General features: G+C 41.1%; 1 protein-coding gene across 2 annotated transcripts in view; it reads left to right on the forward strand.

Moving 5' to 3' along the window:
- The first annotated feature begins 3,448 nt into the window (after positions 1 to 3,448).
- Positions 3,449 to 12,292, forward strand: part of ppp2r3a (protein phosphatase 2, regulatory subunit B'', alpha) — a 65,071-nt gene continuing 56,227 nt past the window's right edge. Inside the window, exon 1 of one of the 2 annotated variants that reach the window (XM_079261917.1) lies at positions 3,449 to 3,662. The gene's annotated coding sequence lies outside the window, so the exon portion shown is untranslated. Of the gene's footprint in view, positions 3,663 to 4,002; positions 4,099 to 12,292 lie in introns of those variants that run through there. The other variant, XM_079261918.1, reaches the window with a different exon arrangement.

Consider the following 12,292-nt stretch of genomic DNA (forward strand, 5'->3'; position numbering starts at 1 on the left):
TCACAAATTAACATGCAAGGATGAAAACATTTGGACACAGAGCGGCGATGGAAGTCCTTGGCATGTTGAGAAGCTGCAGAAAGTCTGCATACAAGCTGAACAGCCTGCCTAGAAGACAGGAAAGGGGTGTCACGTTGTAGAGGAGCCGTTTAGACAGCTGGTATCATGTAACACTGTCATAAAACTCTTCCCCCTTTTACTAACATTTCCCAGTGGAGAGGAGAAAAAAAAACCCCGAAAAACCCCAAAGAACCAGAGATGCAGCGTTTGACTAAGCTGCTGATCACGCACACACACAAACCACACATACACAACCATGCACACGCTCCTTGTAAAAATGCAGGTGCAGTTGAGGATTTTATTAACTTTGATTCAGCGATAAACCCACCTCGGCATGCCAGATTGACCTGAATAATGTGTGTACAGAATGTATTGTTCCAGCTTCTTTATGTGATGCTGCTTTTCTGGCATCTGTTGCTTTCAGCACGAGCTCAGTCCAGGTGTTTCATCCTCAAAGCAAGTTCTCATCCACAACATGGATGTATGCATGTAGTTTATCCACGCTGGTGTGCAGGGTGCTGAGTGACGCACCCTGTTCAGTTTTGCCAGCATATGTCAGCAACCGTATTGCCTCTTCTTTTATTCCTCCACTTTTATCCCTTCTTTCTTTTTTCTTTTTTCAGTCCTGTGCTGCAGCTCAGAAAGAAAATGACCAGATTTTTTGGGGGAATTTTGGTCAAGGTATTTTTTTTCCCCCATCATTCTGCTCTTTGGATTACCCTCTCTAAGGTTTAACAGAACTTAATGTGACTTTTATGTGAGTCAAAGTCAACTTTCAGTCTTTTACTGGTCTAAAACAGCAATCCAAACACTTAAATGTATAAAAGTCAGCAGACATGACATGAGATAAGTAAGCAGATTGCTTGTACAGGTCAGCGCTTCTAGTTTATAACTCAAACCTGACAAGGTTTCAAGGAGGTTGGTGGTTGTATAGAACATCTGATTTTGATGGAACAGAACATTAATATGATTTAATTTCTCTGTAATTTCTTTCATACGGTGGCTGGCTGATGGCCGGCTGCGTCTCAGACTGACCTCCTGTGTAGCTCAGTTAGCTCCTCCTCTAATTGAGAGTATTTATTTTTACTCTGTGTGCAGAACAAGGTACTTTCACACACAGAAACTCTCACAGAAATAGACACATGCACACACACACACACACACACTAAGTGGCCCGACTTGTCATGTGATGCGAACCTTGTGATAGTTGATGTTGTTATAGGAGACACATTCCAACAGGGTTTAGAGGGGGATCTAAGGTGTGAGTGTGTGTCTGTGTAAAGAACATCGCAGACCATCCATCAGCAGGTCACACTCTCATTCATCAGCATTGTAACTTCACACCGTTTGCAACGCAACCACAGACTTCTTCTCATTTCAGCTACTTTTGCCCCTCATGGGTCATCGGCTAAAACTGTGGCTTCAACGATCAAGTGGAGCCTGCAGCTTTGCTCTCTTCTAACGCCGATGATGAGGTCTCTTCTAAAGCATGCGGTGTCTAAAGCATGTGGTGTGGCACAGAGGGCACACATGTAAAGCCGGGGAGGAGTCAGATCTCACATATTTCTGTCACTTCCTATCATCACATGATAGAGGAATTTGAAAAAATTGTTTGTTGGGACGACTCTCGACCTGAAGGCTCAGTGCAGGTGTTACTGTCAGCACCGTGTTGCTGCTGAATTCACCTCTCTGGTGTCCATAGAAACAGAATTTGAACTAAGAAGTCTTGCAAATCACCTTATTAGTAATGTGTTGTAATTAATTACCTGCTATCTTTAATGAAGAATAAATTCCAATGATTAATCACTGGTTATAGTAAGACGCCTACATCTGAAATCTCACTTAAAAGGAGGCTGTTAAGACTGATTGAAGCTTCTGTGATGACTGTGCACAGTGGGTAGCAGTTTCTCTAAATTATTGCTGCTGTAGACATTAAATACTACTCATTACAGCTCATGCCCTGTAATAAGAGGATGTTTGTTGCTGATCTGGTGAAAAACTGTCTACACTGCTCGTGTAAGTCTTAAGTAGTGTCTAGTTGGACTTATTTATTGTCAAAAAATAAGAGGAATATTTAAAAAAAACAACAACTTTTGATCCAGTGAACTGCTCAATGAATAACAGATAAACATATTCTTTTATTAGTAAGTCTACACTTTCTTTTTTTCTTTTTGATTTCACACCCTGCAGGCAGGACGGATGGCACCATGACCTTTACCCTAACCAATCATTTTATGGCTTTAAATGACATGCAAAGAGCTTGAAATAAGTAGAAATGACTTGCTTAACTATGTTTTATGGAGTGTACTAGTTATGATACATCAAGTCACACTGAATAAGCTGATTTATTTTCATTTGCAGAATATTTATCCAGATTTTGAAATTCTTTTAGGACAAATGTTTAAAAGGAGCAGGCTCTTGCAGTGTCACCTCACAAACAATCAAATCTGAATAAATATTCAGTAAACAGACTTTAACCACACCTTAGATGTACTTGCAAGTGAATGCAGCATATCACGTATCCCATATGCTGCTCTACATCAGCAGTACCATGTTCTTAATCAATGCAGCATTCATACAGCATCATTTCACCAGTTGCCGACATGCGTGGTATTTTTCCAGACTGTTTACATGCAAAAAATGACAAAAACACCAAATGTGAGGACTGTTTAAATTAAAAAAAAAAAAAAAAAATCTGGAAAAACACTAAAAACACGTTTCTTCTTATCAGTAAAAATGGTTGTGCAGTTGTCATTAAGGCAGAATAATGCAGGTTCCCACTCCTGCAGATGTCACAGTGAGATTCATCATGTAATTTCCAGGAGCTGCAGCAACAACCCGAGGCTGACAATCTTGACTTTGCAACTAAAGTCTTGTGGCTTTGAAATATGCTAAACTGGATCCTTCTAGGTAAAAAAATATTGATTAAAAATACTAGTTGTTGTTAGATTTCACTCATTTTGCTCCTATGATTGTATTAGCTGACCTCTTTAGTTAGAATAGTTGATTGTTTCCTAAAATCTAGACCATTTTAAAGGGTCCCATGGTTTTTCCCGGTCTCTGCCGCCCCCCCCCTCTCTTTCTCTCTGGCATCCCCATCAAAAATCTCCAGACCCGACCTTGAAAGCTACTTGGAAATGGAAAATGGAAACGCAAAATAATTGAAGATGTCCTTCGGTGTGTGTGTGTGTGTGTGTGTGTGTGTGTGTGTGTGTGTGTGTGTGTGTAGAAGACTTGGGGTAGTCTGCTCTGCTGTGAGGCCGTGAACGTAAAAATTGCTCCGTCTGTCACTCTCCCGAAGCCCCCGCCCCGCCGGTCTGTTAATGGGAACTCCCCCTAAGTTCCCCGGTTCTCCTCACTCTCCTCATTCTCTCCATGAGCTGTCACACTCACACACACACACAAACACACCCTCGCGCACACACCTTCCCCCTTACGCACGCTCTCGCAAGGAGCCGCTGCGTGTTGAAGCAAGCCTCCGTGTTTCGGCGCTGTTCCCCGGCTACCGAGAAGCGGCTGTTTGAACCCCGCAGTCTGCGTCGAGCCTCGTCGTGACAAGAGTTTGGACTCGGCTGGAGGAGGAGTGAACGGCGGAGAAGAAGGTAGGCGATGGGGGGGACAGCTCCAGGCTTTTCTCAGCTCTCTGTTTCACAAACTTTGCCCTGTGCTTACCGCCTTCCTTCCCGGCTGCGGTGTGCCGTAAAAGGACGTGACCCTTACTTTCTTTCCTTTTTCTTTTCGTTTATATATTTTTGTAGATAAACAGGGCGTTTATATTATTGAAGTGTTTTTTTTTTGTTTTGTTTTTTTTTTAATCTGCGCGCGCGTAGCCGTGCGTGCAGATGCGCGCGTGCCCTTTAACACTGGAGGGAGGGGGGGGGGGTCCTCCTGTTGTGCGGAGGGAAGTTGGGAGATTGGGAGACTGTATGGGAGCATTCAGGTGGATTTTGGGGAGGCGGGTTGGGCGACCTGAACCTGCCGCTGCAGCAGCTGAGCAGATGGAGTTCATGTCAGAGGAAAAGCTCCTGAACCTCTCAGGTAACTTGGTTTCCAGTCTCTATACTTCCTTCCAGTTTTGCAAGTTCTTTTGCTGAACTTGGTAAAACTCAGAGCAGCTGGCTGCAGGAGCATATGCAGCAGAGATCTGCTGGATGTTTGAATGCTCAGAGAAGTTTCTACCGCTGTTCTGCTTATAATTACTCCACTACAATATACAGTAACAATAATTAATGGTGTTTTTCCTCAGACTAACTCGGTTTTGCATATATCTGCTGCACAATTGGAAAACTAGCATGTAGGTGTTCATTTGGATCTCAAGGGCTATGTAGCTGCATTTAATTAACATGTTATGCCATAGGCCTTTTAAACATAGAGACACCCCCCCCCCCCCCCCCCCACTAAAAAAAAAAAAAAAAACTTTACAAGAAAGCAATGTAGCTATTCACACAGATGGCACTTGGAGTTTATATCCGCTGTTTATATGCATGCGTGTCCTTCAACCCGCCTATAACGTGTTGCTGTGTGCACACACATATGTAAGTGTGCATGCTGTGTGGTGATATCCTGTCAGGTCCTGTGAGGTGGGGGTCAGTCACAGGGTCTCCCCTCTGGAATGCTCCTAGAATAGATGTGGCTCAAACACTTTGAGAGGCATCTTTGGTCAGATTAATGTCTTTTTCTTTTGATGGTCACCAGTAATGACCTCAGTTCCGAGATTTAATGCCAGTACCGTTAGATTTACCGTTGCAGTGGTGGCATTTTGCTCCCAAGTTAAAGCTGTTTCAGTGTACTTGATGCAGGTAATGTGTAGTTTGATTTGTATGCTTTCTCATATAATAGAAGATTCATCCGGCGTGGCTTTGAAAGTGTGTTTGTATTATCTCCTTTCGGAGCTGGTCTTGTGCAGTTCTACGTCTCTTTACCGGAACTGCTGATTCAGTCTTCTGCACTGAATAGCTTGGATATTGGAGTCCATTCGTCACTGCACATCACCTGCTATTGTTACATTTCTCTTTCAAGTTCTTCAGTACCTGCAGATTCTTCATTCCTCTGATCTCCCAGCACAATGGCTGCCAATGTGTCACCACCACAGATGCTCATGGGGATACATGTCAGAGGGACCTTTTAAGCATTTCAGACCATCCAGTATTTATAATATTTTTTACTGTTTGGCAAAAGTATGTTAGATACTCGCAGACAGATTCTATTGTCTTATAGACAAGAGAATGTGCCAAGAATGAGTCAGAGAGATGAGAACAACTAACTAATATTCCTTAGTTGCTCCCTGGCCTACAGAGGAAGTGTCTGTGAGAAGATGGATGCTTTAAGGTGTATGTGTGTGAGAGAGAAGGAATGAGAGGATTTTGCCTGCTGTAACTCGAGCCTGCCTACAGACACAGACTTTTGAGAGCCGCAGACTGCTCATCATAAACCGTGGGGAACGTGGAAGTTTGTCTGCATGTATGTGTGTGTGTGTGTTTTATTACTATCTACAGACCACTAATTTACAACACCAATAACATTATTGCACCATGTACATGAACAACAATGTTCCTTCTCTCTGGCCTCTAGTAATGCTGATTATGGTGTATAAATGTTTATTTGTTGTCTCTTGAGATTCAAAACCGAACAGAGCAGATCACCACACCACTGCAACGCCTTAGAGGGTATTTTATCAGTATTTCCATGACACATTAATACCATGTTACAAGGTTTATTCCAGGCTAAACTACAGTGGTTCTACTCTACAGGTGGCAGAGTGAACACCTTGATGCAGCATCGTGGTTGATCCTTGCGAAGGCCAGTTTGCCATTAGATTTCAGTATCTTTCTTGGTGTTAAAGTTGCTTTATATCATAGCGTTTAGTTGGTTTCCTAAGTGTCAAGAGAATTTAGATATGAATGAGTAAGAACCTGCTCAGCCTACCATCAAGCACAGCAGGTACCTGTGAGCTCATATATGGATTTTGAGCGCTTTCATCTGTCTGTACTGATGTGTAATTATGTGTGTGTGTTAAAGCTGATGCAAGGAAGGAGGAGAAAAAGGTGTTAGATTGTATGTATTTAAATATGTGGAAGAAAAAAAACATGATATACATGTGTTACGTTTTGTAAAAGATGGGCTGAACAATGCTTTCCTGCTGGGAAACATGATGTCAAGCTGCCTCAGGCCCTGACATTACTTTGTGTGTAAACTTATCCAAGAGCCTCAATTCACCAGGGGAAAATTAATAAACTCACACCTTAGGGAGGGAAACAGACACTTGTGTGTTTGCCATTAAGCAGTGGTAGCTGTGGTTTCCTTGATGACATAGAAACTCCTTTATCTGAGATTGCTTTATAGATAATGGTGCACATTCTATTTTAAAGGAACCACAGATATCAGTTTAATAAATTTTTAATGGTGGAGCATCTTTTTAAAGTGCAGTTTTCATCTTCTCTTCAGAGCAGTGTCTTAAATTCTCCACTTCTGCTCCTCTTCTTTCACCATCACGTTGCAGATGAGTTTGTTGTCATGTGTTTAAATTTCTAAATAAACTGGCTGATGTTCTTCTTGTTGCCTCTCTGATGGTGTGGGTGGTTAGTGGGTGGTGCAGTGGGCGGACAGGGCGAAAGAGTGTTTGAAGCTGGATATATCTGTTTCCTCGGATTCTCTGAAACACGTGCGTCTCTTCACAGCTGCATGTTGCTCCAAAGCTGGGCTGTGTTTGCATCTGTGGACGAGCATTCATGCGCGATAATAATCTGGGGTTAATCTATTTTTCTCATAGCTGTAGAAGGACAATCAATGCCTGCAAACAGTATCCCACCAGAATACACTGGGAGTGTCCTGCTGTGATTGTCGTGGTTTAGTGTAGACGGACGCAGATTGGATCTGCGGACTGAGTCACAAAACGCAGACTAACAGCGTTCAGATCAGTTCTCACTCATGTCAGGTCTGTTTGCATCTGTTCTTAGTCATTAAATGCAGCATCTCTTGTTGCCACTGGCAAACTCTACAGATTGTTTTTACATTATTTGTGACCATTCAACAAAAACAATAAAAAGATCAGGCTTGTGGCATCTTGGTTTACGGCATGGCTGTCTGTGCTGGAAAACGCACCATGCCTTGATTTTACTGTAGCTTTCTCTTCCTTATTTTCATTGTTAAAACATGTTTCTTATTCTTGCTGTTGGTAAAAGGATGAAAACTAAGTAGGATTTGTGGTTTTGCAATTTATTATAAAGAAGTGGCTTTTTAATTGATTTACACATCTCTAGCATGCATTTAATTCAGAAAAATACTATTATAATTGTATTTAAAAAGCACTCTGCATGAGGTTCAGATCATGAATGTTTAACACTCGCTCTTGGGTAGGAGGTTTTATGGCATGAATACTGCATCTGCAACTTTGGAGCAAGTTTTTTGACTGGCTGAGAAAATAATCCTGGATTTTTCACCACATCTTGACTTGGAGTATACACATTTATGACTGGAGGTTGAATTGGGAACTGTGATGTGGGGTGGCTTGGTGGTTTTAATGTTCCCATGGTGTATGTGCATGAGTGCCTCGGCAATAGTGACAGCCAAAAATATGTGAACGAGCAGAAAACATCTGCATCCACTGATTGTGTAGAAGATCTTTGATTTGTGTTTTTTGCTATCTGGTTTGGAAGCAGTGATAAAGGATGATTAGTGCAGTTTTGGCCCAAAGATTTTCTGTTTTGCCAAAAGAAAGAGCAGAACTGGATGTCTTCCAACTGTGAGCCACAGTCTGATTAAATGTATGTTGTACTGTTGGTCCTTTTCTTCTGCTAGAAAGCACACCTACTTTTATTCATTCAAAAAGATGCAGATCTTTTGTGAACCTGTGAATGCTTCATGAAATAATAGAGCGTCGGTCAATGAAAGAGATTCGCAATGGGAAAGTAATTGAGTAGGAACAGTTTGAGCTAACATCGACCCCCCCCCCCCCCCCCCCCCCCCCCCCCCCCTCCTTTTATTGAAGGCAGGAAACTTCCTGTTTGTCTGGATGTGTGTGGATGTTGTGTATCAGGCTAATAGCTGACTTCTCACATTGATACTTTGATTCAGAGTATGATTTATATCGAAGCCTGTGCTTGTCTATCCTTGGTTGTGCAATAATTGCACACACACCCATGTATGTGCACACACATGCACATCCACAGACACACTAGATTTGTGAGTTACTCATCTCTGTAGCACAAGGCGGTATTGTACTTAGCTTCATGGCCTTTTTAGCGACACATTCATTCACATTTCCTAGCAGCATGTATGTGTGTGTGTGTGTGTGTGTGTGTCTGTGAGTGTGTGTTGTGTCTGTGGGTGGTCGTCTCAGATTGCATGCAATGCTGCCGGCTGCTAAAAATGAAGACGTGACAGGGAAAGTGTGAGTGTGATAGTGAGAAGTGGATGCATGTTTGTCTGAGGGGTTGGGTGGTGGGGGTGACATGCATGGAGCTGCATCTCTATAAGCCGAGGTCTCCCAGCCTTTTGTCATCACGTTCCCGTTTCCAGTAAAAACGCTTTGTCCAGCCGTTCCGTTGGGTCTCTTTCAGGTACGTGTAAGCTTCATATCACAAAGCCCATTTTGCAATAGAGAAAGGTATGAAAGCTAATACAGCATGAGCTATGGTGCCCCCCTGGAATTGCATTAGGATTTGAGAGGCAGGAAGTCTGTGATCTTTTTTATTATTTCTCTGAACTTTGAAAGAGGAATGAATAAAAAGAAATTCACATGAGGAGAAAGATGGAGGACCATTTCGAAGTCAGTCATCAAAAAGGAGGCTGCCATCACAGTTGAAAATGTTCAATTATGGTGACCAATTGACTGCTTTTTAAGCCTAAAGTTAGTAAAAAAAAACTCCTATAATTATCTTACAACCATACAAGTGAGGCAAATGTTTTTGTCTCTTACTGGAACAACATCTACAGAGGTAAGAAACTGAATACCAATATTAAAAACACAGCTTAGGTTTTATTATAGTAGCTATTATGTATGAGATGGTATTCACTAAATTTGCTGAAAGTTTGGAATGTTGCAAGCACACACACAAGCTTTGTGGCCAGCCAGTTTAAAAGTTTCTTTTTAATGAAGCGTAGATAAGATTGATTACCTCTGAGTAGCCATCCATCCTTTTTCTGAGGCTTTCTGTAGGCAGGACGGTATTGTTGCTAACATAAGGTGCAAGGTGAGGTGCATCTTGGTTCGCCATTCCATCACAGTGCCACCGCAGGATGACAGACAGCTAAATGGACAGCTTACAGTGAAATATGAATCAGAAGTTGACCTGTCAGGATGTGTAAGTAAGTAAGTAAGTAAGTAAGTAAAGTTTATTTATAAAGCGCTTTTCACAGATAAAATCACAAAGTGCTGTACATAAAAATGGGTACAATAACACAATCAACAACAAAAAAGAAACTAAAATCATCCAAAAATCAACCAAAAGCTCTTCTAAACAGTAGAGTTTTTAGCTGCATTTTAAAAGAGTCCACAGAGTCAAGCACACGAGGGGACAGATGTGCACACGTGATCTCTGCTTTTTTTTTAAAACACAGCACAATTAGAAAATTCTACCAACCTATATGCTAATGGAAATATGAATAAAAAAAACACACAAAAATCAGATATATTATTTTAAAAAATCCAAATGAAATTAAAATGGAAACAGATATTTGATTTTAGTGTGTTTTTTTTAATTTATATATTATTCATTATATATTCATTTTTTAAATAAGCATTCTGTCTAATCCATCTGTTTCTGCTGGGGTTTGCTTGCATTGCATTGTAACAGAGGTATTTTTAATACATTGAAATGAAGCGTTAAAACTTAGTTCATGAACTTGCAAACTGCAGAAACGTTGGAAGGTGGAAGGATTGCTTCATCATAGCCAACTGCAGGAAGTTAATGTTACCTAAGACTGGTGGTGAAATACAAAGTTTGATTATCAGTTCAACTATTTCATTTTGTGTACCTTATGATAAAGTAAACAGCATAAATGCAAATAGAGTTTTAAAAGTAGTAGTTAAATATTAGCTTGAATAACTTGGATATAACCATTTGGAGTAAAAGCATGCTCGTCTTGTGAAGCTTGGACATTAAGATAAAGGCTTAACTGGGAAATAAAAACATAAGCGTACTGGAATTCTCATAATATTCCTAAGCAATCTTAGAAGACTTATAAGAGAACCGTTGGAGTGAATGCATCTTTTATTGTGGCCAGTGTTGCAGATTAGCTTGATCCTCCTACATTCTCTACTCACCATTGTTTCATGAATTTATCTTCAAGCATCATATTGCTGACAGACAGGCATTTTCGAGAGATCTGTGTGAGTATCATAAAAAGTGTGCAGCAATCCTTTTGTGATGCAGTTCCTTGTGAAAGAATGAGGCATAAATGACCCTCGATGGAGGTAAATTTAGGCAGACAGTTTGATTGTTCTTCAATTTAAAGTGAGGTCCTTGAAGGTAACTTTTACTAAGATTATGACAAAGTTAATGCAGGGTTGGTGAATCACACTTTTAGAGATGTAAAACATTTAATCTCCAGGAATAAAAATGACAAATCTAAAATTCAAAATAACCTTATTTGTGAAATGTTCCTTTTATTATCGTTTTTGTATTCACACAGTGTTAGGTAAAAAAAACCCGGATTTTTAACATTTCTAAGTCTGCTGTTAGTGTTGCACAGTAGATGAATAGAGTAATATTTGTCTTCATCACTTCATTAACTTCTGCGATACGAGTTGGAGAAATGATGAAAGCAAAATATAATGTAACAATATCTGATTGTAGTGTTAAAGAGTTGGTGCCAAACAGAATAAAATAGGAAACAAACAAAAAAAAAAACTGAAACAAAGACACAAGTTACAATTGGTTGTTGTCATACAGCCCAGACAAAGTCTTGAAATCAAAAGCACCCGTGTTTGGAAAAGAACCTTGCCCACAATGGTGTGATTCATATATGAGTGAGTGGGAGGTGGACTGTGCCCAGTCGCCTCTCCTGATCCACCTTTAACCACTGAGATCCACACTGGGAAAAAAGGAAGTAGCAGAGTGTAAAAGGAGGAGGGAGGGAGGATGAGGGAGAGGGGACGGAGATTAGTGGGACACGGATGAGGATCCGGACACTTTGATTCACACATCTCCCATCGTCCCCCCTGCTGCTCATTGACTGGCTCTATTGTGGCTGCTGTAAAGTGTGCTGATTGGCTGGTTGGGTCTGAATGTCACTGCTTCTCATCTGCGGCCTCTGGAATTTGTGTGTGTGTGTGTGTGTTTGTGCACATTTGTGTGTGATGAGTTAATAGCTATCCATTGAGTGGTTGATTGTGCCTTGTTGTCAACATAGGCTCTCTTTGTCCAGAATGCACACGTTTGACGAATACACGCGCACACACACACATACACACACACACACACATACATCTGAACATGAACAAGGCATTCCTCCAATGGGAGAGAACTTGCCAAGAAAGAATGAGAGAGAAACAGAGAAAGAACTACCAACACCATTCATAGTCACCATGGCAGCGTGGTTCTTCCTGACCCGACTTCGAGACATGAAAGGGTCTGAGGCTAAAAATATTTTATTGCAGTTTTTTTATGATCATTTTACTCCTCCTGCTCCTTTCATTACCTCTCTCGACTTCAGCACTAAGCCAGATGAAGCATGTGCTGCATCAAGATGGGTCTAATTGAATTTGGGAGTTTATAGAGTAAAAATGTGGCTGCAGTTCTTCAAGGTGTGAAGTTGTGCAAAAACTTTTGGATGAGATGTCTGGAAAGCAGACATGTAGCTGATGTATTCGTGGACGAAGCAAATCCCAGGATGTGTCATCGGCATCTGGGCTGTTGGTGAAAGTCTTTTTCTTTTTGGTGTCTTATACTCAACCTGCACGGTTCTCTCATAGAAACAGTCTGTCTGTTAGAGAAATCATTCCAACTGGCATGTGAAAAACCAGTTATTTTACACCTATATGCACATCTTTACCTCCACCAAGGAGGTTATGTTTTTGCCGGTGTCTATCTGTTTGTTTGTCTGTCTGTCTGTGTGCAACATAACTCAAAATGTTATGGACAGATTTTCATAAAACTTTCAGGACTTGTTGGAAATGTGAAAAGGAAGAACTGATTTAATTTTGGTGGTGATCCGGATCACTGTTTGGATCCAGGAACTTTTAAAAGGCCTTGACGGAGGTTTGCGTTCTCTGAGTGCTTTTCTAGTTTGC

The sequence above is a fragment of the Telmatherina bonti genome, assembly GCF_933228915.1.
Source record: "Telmatherina bonti genome assembly, chromosome: 22".
NCBI classification, from domain to species: domain Eukaryota; kingdom Metazoa; phylum Chordata; class Actinopteri; order Atheriniformes; family Telmatherinidae; genus Telmatherina; species Telmatherina bonti.